Below are 7,354 nucleotides of genomic sequence, written 5' to 3' on the forward strand. Positions count from 1 at the left end.
CTTCCTGCCAAACACCGCACTCCCCCACCCCATCCTCAAGACTCACACCCACCACTGCCTTGGACCTGGGAGGCTCTTCTTGGCTCCCAGCTCCGCCCCTTTCCAAAGGAGGGAGCCTCTGGGCCCACAATCCCCCTCCCCCGGCTCCCCCTCTTCAGTTCAGGGCCCGCAGTCTTCTCACCACAGCCCCCACCTCAGTGCCCTTGCCCCATCTGCTTTCCATCTTCCAAGAATCTGCCCTTTCTTTTCCCCGTGCCCTTCTGGAGTTATTCTTTATATACAGAAACCTGCCTTTCGTGTTATTAAAAAGGATTTGAAATAGGACGAGAGAAACGCGCCTCAGTCTGCCATCCTGACCCAATATCTATATAATTTTTAGTATCTGGTCATTACCAGACTTTACATCTTGAGGATATTTTTCTTTTTTCCTCTCTTTTTAAATTCTTCCACTGATTACAATAGAATTGCATGCACAGCGTGGAAATCGTGTAAAATTCAGAGAATTCATTTGAATAAAACAATCCACCTTAAATCCACTTCTCATTCTCCAAGTTTTGCAGCAAAATATTAGCATTCTTTTTTTCCTTCATCTTTTTTCTAATCTCTTAGAAATCTGGGGGGCGCCTGGATGGCTCAGTCGTTAAGCGTCTGCCTTCGGCTCAGGTCATGGTCCCGGGTCCTGGGATGGAGCCCCGCCTCGGGCTCCCTGCTCCACGGGAAGCCTGCTTCTCCCTCTCCCACTCCCCCTGCTTGTGTTCCGTCTCTCGCTGTGTCTCTCTCTGTCAAATAAATAAATAAAAACTTAAAAAAAGAGAAAGAAATCTGGGATCAGTTTGCAAAGTGTACCAGCATGTACAAGAGTTTGATTTGCTCTGGATCCTCCTCAGCATTTGGTATTGTCACGATTTTTTTTTTTTATTAACCACACTCATTGGTGTACACTAACCAGTTGCATTGTGGTCTTAATTTGTATCTCCTTAATAATTAATGGTGCTGAACATCTTTTCATAAACATATTTTCATCTGTATATTTTCTTTGTTAAAGTGTCTTTTCTGAATATTTGCCTTTAAAAAAACCTGGGTCCATATTTTCTTATTCTAGAGTTTTGAGGGATTCATCTATGTGATTTGTAAATATTTTTCTCCCTTTCTGTGGCTTGTCCTTTTAGACCTTTAACTGTATTCTTCACAAAGCAAAAGTTTTTAATTGTGATGAAGCGCCATTATTTTTTTTTTTTTATTTTATGGATTCTGCTGTGGGTTCTATGTCTAAAGCTCTTTGCCAAACCAATATAGATTTCCTCTAGTGCTTTCTCTTGTATATTTTAGAATTTTACACTTTACATTTAGGTCTATGGCCCATTTTGAATTAACTCTTGTTTAAGGTATGAGGTTGTGTTGAAATTTGTTTCTCTGCAAATAGTTGTCTAGTTTTCTGATACTATTTGCTAAAAAGTCTATCCTTTCTTCTTTGAATTGCCTTTGCCCCTTTGTCCAAAATCAGTTGACTACATTTGTGTACATCTATGTTGTTTTTTTCTATGTTGTTCCACTGAACAAGTGGTCTATCTTTTCACCAAAACCCTCTTTTTTTCCCAGCTTTATTGATACATGGTTGACAAAAACATGATACATATTTGGGTTGTACAACATGATTTTAAAAAGGTATGCAATGTGGTAGTTTAATATATGTATATTTTGTGAAAGGATTACTGCAACCAAGTCAATTAACACATTCATCATCTCACATAAATTCCCTTTTTTTTGTAATAACTCACTCTCTCAATTACAGAGCTTTAGAATAAGTCTAGAAATTAGATAGTGTGACTTTTCCAATGTTCTTCTCTTCTCTACTCCTTTAATATACTTGTTTGGCTCTTTTATTTTACCTTGACTTTATGTATATATTTTAGAATGAGCTTGTTAATATCTACAAAACTCTTGATGGATTTTGTTCAGTCTCTAGATCAGACTGGGAAGAACTGATGTCCCAACACTATTAGTATTCTAACTAATCATCAAGTTATATCTCTCCATTTACTTAGGCTTTTGATTTCTTTCATCCGTGTTTTATATTTTTCTGCACACAGATCCTACACATATTTTATTAGATTTATTCTTAAGTACCACATTTTTGGTGCTAATATGAATGTAATTTTTAATAATCTTATATCCAATTGTTTAGTATTAGTATATAGAAATGTCACCAACTGTTGTATATTGGCTCTATACCCTGCAAAATTGTTAAACTCATTTATTAGCTTTAGGAGTTTTTTTCTTGCAGATATTTTGGGATTTTCTACATAGACAATCATATGATCTGTGAACAGAGAGAGATTTTTTTTGAGAGTTTTATTTTTTACTTATAAATATGTAGGCCTTTTTGAGGAGTCTTCTATAATCAATTTCCCTTTTTTCTCTTTTGATTTTATTGTTATTATTTATGTGAATATAAAATACCTTAAATGGAAACTTAATAAAATCATGAGTTTTAAGATAGCATTTTATGAAACATACATTATATACATGAGAATCATGGGATTGGACAGAATTTCAGAGGTCAAGCTGTTAAGCCGCACTTCTGCCTGTATTGTTACCTCCATCTTTAGCCACTTTCTAGCTATGTTCAGTTACAGTTGGAGCTGATGACAATGGACAAGTTGGAACTTTTCCTTCCTTCAGGGCAAAATCACCTGACTTAGGAGGTACAAGGTCCCCATTGAGGCCCAACCTACCCCTGTTATACCATAAGAATTTGACCTCTCTTGGGCTATTTCCTCTTACCACTGTCACCTAGCAGAACTGCCATGAGACAAAGTTATAGGATCCAGCTGTCATTCCAGGACCTGTTGCAAGAAGCAAGGCAAAAAAGGGGGGAATCCCAGAGCTGTCATGCAGAACCTCTTGCCCAAGATTTCTCTCTGCTTTTCTTCTCATCATCATTTTCCTCATCTCCACCATCGTTATTGTCTTTATTTCTTATCCCAACTTCTCTCTCTCTTTGCACTTTAGATTTTTTTCTTTCCTTTTTTCCTCCCTCCCATTAACCTGGCTTGTACTTCCAGTATGATGCTGAAATGCGGTGGTGAGAGAGGTCATTCTTACTATTTTTAAATAGTCAATCTTTCATGATTAAGTATGATGTTATAGTTTATTTATGGATGTCTTTTATCGTGTTAAGGAAGTTCCATTCTATTTGTTGTTTGCGGAAGGGTTTTATTGCAAATATATTTTGTATTTTGTCAAATCTTTTTCCTCCATTAATTGAGATACTAATACACTTTTTATTTCCTTAGTTGTAAGGAGAATTGATTTCATTGAGTCTTATAACACCTTTATTGAGATATAATACATATACTATAAAATTCACCTTTTAAAATTATGTAATTCAGTGGCTTTAGTATTTACAGGATTGGGCAACCATAACCACACTTAGTTTAAGAAAATTTCCATTACCTCAGAAAGAAGCTTTGCACCATTTGCAGTCACTGACCATTTCTCAGCAGAACCCAAAGCAATAGGCAACCACAAATCTACTTTCTGTCTCTATAGATTTGTCTATTCTAGTCATTTTATATAGATGAATCATAAAATATGTGATATTTTGTGTCTGGCTTCTTTCACTTAGCAAAATGTTTTTCAAGGCTCATCCATTTTGTAGCATGTGTCAATAATTTTATTTCCAAAGAAACATGCATTGTACAGATATACCATATTATTTATTTATTCATCAGTTAATGGACTCTTGGGTTGTCTATACTTTTTGGCTATTGTGAATAGCATTGCTATGAACATTCACATACAAGTATTTATGTAGACACGATGTTTTCATTTCTCTTGAGTATACACGTAAGAAAGTCATATAATAACCTAGTGTTTAACATTTTAAGGAACTGCCAGACTGTTTTCCAAAGAGGCTGAACTATTTTTCATTCCCATCAGGAGTGTGTGAGGGTTCCAATTTCTCTACATCCTCACTAAAACTTGTTATTATTTAGCATTTTTATTATAGCCATCCTCATAGATAAAAAGTAGCATCTTATTGTGGTTTTGATTTGCATTTCCTTAATGACTAATGATGTTGAGTGTCTTTTCCTGCACTTAATGACTATTTGTATATCATCTTTGGAGACATGTCTATTCAGATAATATGCTCATTTTAAGTTATGTTTTTCTTTCTTTTTTTGCCATAAGATTTTTAATGTTCTCAACCTAACAACCAATTGAGAAAAAGGCACTGATGTTTTCATACTTCTTTCATGTTGAAAAAGGCCATTCTTGTGAGCAATGAATCAGATCCTGCTTGATGTTGTGGTCTTACTGGTTCTAGCTCTAACTGTTCACCAACTTCCAGGAAACCACCTTGGAGATTTTTGCAGCTCTTCATGAAGTAGTTCACATTTAAATGACAGGAAATAAATAATCAAAGGATCTCAAAGAAGTCATATTCTTCTTCAGGCAAGTTAGAGTTTGTCAGGATTTTGATTAAAGAGCCAAAGTCATAATCACTGTGAAATGATAACCATTTGACTCCTTTGCAGAGGACCACTCCCAATGTCATAAGAAATTCTGCAAAGTACTGGGTCTCAATTCCTTCCACCTCATGTTTTTTTAAACTGGATGCCAGATGTTGTTAGTAGCCCTATAGAGTTCTGGCCATATGTGTCCTCTGTCAAACTAAATTTAAAATTAAACTGCCAAGTTGAAGTTCTTGGAGGATATTCTTTTTGCTCATTCATAAATGTCAGTCCTAGTTGAATTATCTTTAACAAATCTACATTGCATCACAATACTTGGTATTGATAGTCGGTATTGCTCCAGAATTCTCCAATAGGTCTTGCAACCACACCTGGAAACTCTGTGTCCATAGCAACGTAATTATATTTTCAAATAACTGAATGAATTTTCTTCATCTCTTCCTCCAGTTGGCAAGCCCAAACTACACAAATTCTTTGGCTATGATCTACAGTTGCTGCTGGCATAGTGAGGGCACAAAGAATCTAGATGCCAAGCATCAAAATGTTATACTTGATTGAAGATTTGTTTCATAAAATACTTTATCCTTTATTTTTGTATTTGTGTCATTGAACTAGTACTCCTCCTCCTTGCCATAGAGATAGCAACCAGTTGTGGTGGTGGTGGCAGTAGCAGCAGCAGCAGTGGGTGCCCCATAGACACCTCATGCCCAGCAAGGGGAACCAAAACTATGCGCCACCCTGATGCGCTGTCATTTCTTGCACCTATATTTTTCTTTTTCTTATTGAGTTGCAAGTATTCTATAAATTCTCTATATAAGTCCCTTATCAGATACATGATTTACAAATGTTCCCTCTTTTTTTAAAATTTTTTATTGTTATGTTAATCACCATATATTACATCATTTGTTTTGGTGTAGTGTTCCATGATTCATTGTTTGTTCATAACACCCAGTGCTCCATGCAGAATGTGCCCTCTTTAATACCCATCACCAGGCTAACCCATCCCCCTTCCCTCCTCCCCTCTAGAAACCTCAGTTTGTTTTTCAGAGTCCATCATCTCTCCTGGTTCGTCTCCCCCTCTGACTTACTCCCCTTCATTCTTCCTCTCCTGCTATCTTCTTCTTTTTTTTCTTTCTTGATAGGATCTTTTGAAGCACAAAATTTTTAAATTCTGAGGAATTTTTTTAAAGATTTTATTTGAGAGGGAGAGAGCATGAGCAGGGTGGGGGATGGGCAGAGAGAGAAGGAGAAGCAGACTCCCTACTCAGCATGGAGCCCAACATGGGACTAAATCCCAGGACCCTAGGATCATGACCTGAACAGAAGGCAGACACTTTAACCGACTGAGCTACCCAGGCACCCAAATTCTGAAGAATTCTAATCTATTTTTTCTTTTGCTGCTTGTGCTTTTTTAAAATGAGTTTTCCTTAATTTAATACACTAGAGCAAAATGGAAGCCCTAAAACAAAATCCCCCTCCCTCTGGTGAAACTCAGTTATGTATCCTGACCCTGAAAGTAAAGGCCTTATGAGCAAGAGGTCATGTAGTGCCTAGGGTCTGGCACTTCAGGGAATGTCTGTGGTGTGTGCAATGAACTCTGCTGTTGTGTTTTGGCTTGTATCCATCAGGCCAATAATTTGCATACATATTCTTGCTTACTGTGGGTAGTATTTGGTCCCTGGCCTGAATGTGGAAACTTTTATCCAGGTGAACTCTGGTCTTCCTGTGTAATGAAACTTGACACCAGCTCCACCAGAACTGAGACCTGGAGAACTCTGGTTGGTTGACGTGGTGTAGGCAGGGTTTTGTCCTGGTCTTCTGGGGCAGGAGCCCTTTGCTTTGGGACTGAGGTAAGCTAGACTGAAAAGGGTAGGCCCACCAGAGTGCAGGGGGCTGCAGCTTAGTGTATGCAATTTAGGCAGTCAGTGTAGGTGCTGTTGGGCTTTGTGCTTCCCACGAGTGGATCTATATTTATCCTGGGAGGTGAGTGAAGTCATTGGTGTCAGCCAGCTCCTTTTCTTTTTCACACGATATGGACCTTTTTTATTATACTGCAACATAATTTGAAACTAAAGATAATTTTCTTTGCTAACACTGGAGCAAGTTTGCTTAGCTTTTTCAGAGGTCTGCCTTCTTTTCTCTTAAGATTCTAAAACAAGAACCTCTGAAAGAGTTTTAAATAACTACCCCAACACATTTATACATTAGAACACTAGTCACACTACTCTGTACTATAGACCATAGGCTGACAAACTTACTTTGTAAGTGGTTGGATGGTAAATATTTTAGGCATTGCAGGGTACAGTCTCTGAAACAACTACTCAACTGTCACTGTTGCACAAAAGCAACCATAAACCATGAGTAAAATGTAAATATAACTGTGTTCCAATAAAACTTCATTTATTTATGGACACAGAATCTCATATTAATTTTCATGTGTCTTGAAATTTTCTTTTTAATGACTTAAAATTGTAAACACAATTCTTAGCACATAGGCCATGAAAAGCAGGCATTGGGAAAAAAGGGGAGGGAAAAATGGTGGGGGAGTAGGGGACCCTATTCCAACTGGTCCCCTGAATTGAGCTGGATATCTACCAGACCACTCAGAACACCCACAAAATCAGCCAAGTAAGAATCAGTAAGAAGATATATCTGGATCTCTACAACCAGACTATCCCAGGTGGTTGATTTTGAGGTATGAAGCAGGGAGCCATGATTCCATGGACAGATATCTGAAGATAAACAGAAGGGGAAGGGAGTCTTCAGGATTCTGCACCTCCCAAGCTCAATAGCCTCCCACGTTGGGGACCGGGCACAGACCAATAACAGTGGAGAAAGGACTTTAGGGCAGCCACCCAAACTGAAACATGGAGCAG

The 7,354-nt window shown here is 37.8% G+C and overlaps 1 pseudogene; it reads right to left on the bottom strand.

Annotated features, from left to right (window-relative positions):
• Positions 1–4,246: 4,246 nt before the first annotated feature.
• LOC112813400 (CCR4-NOT transcription complex subunit 7 pseudogene) lies at positions 4,247–5,099 on the bottom strand (annotated as a pseudogene).
• Positions 5,100–7,354: the final 2,255 nt, after the last annotated feature.

This window comes from Callorhinus ursinus, unplaced genomic scaffold (genome assembly GCF_003265705.2).
Source record: "Callorhinus ursinus isolate GAN/ISIS: 27379988/994484 unplaced genomic scaffold, GSC_fseal_2.0 scaffold130, whole genome shotgun sequence".
NCBI classification, from domain to species: Eukaryota; Metazoa; Chordata; class Mammalia; order Carnivora; family Otariidae; genus Callorhinus; species Callorhinus ursinus.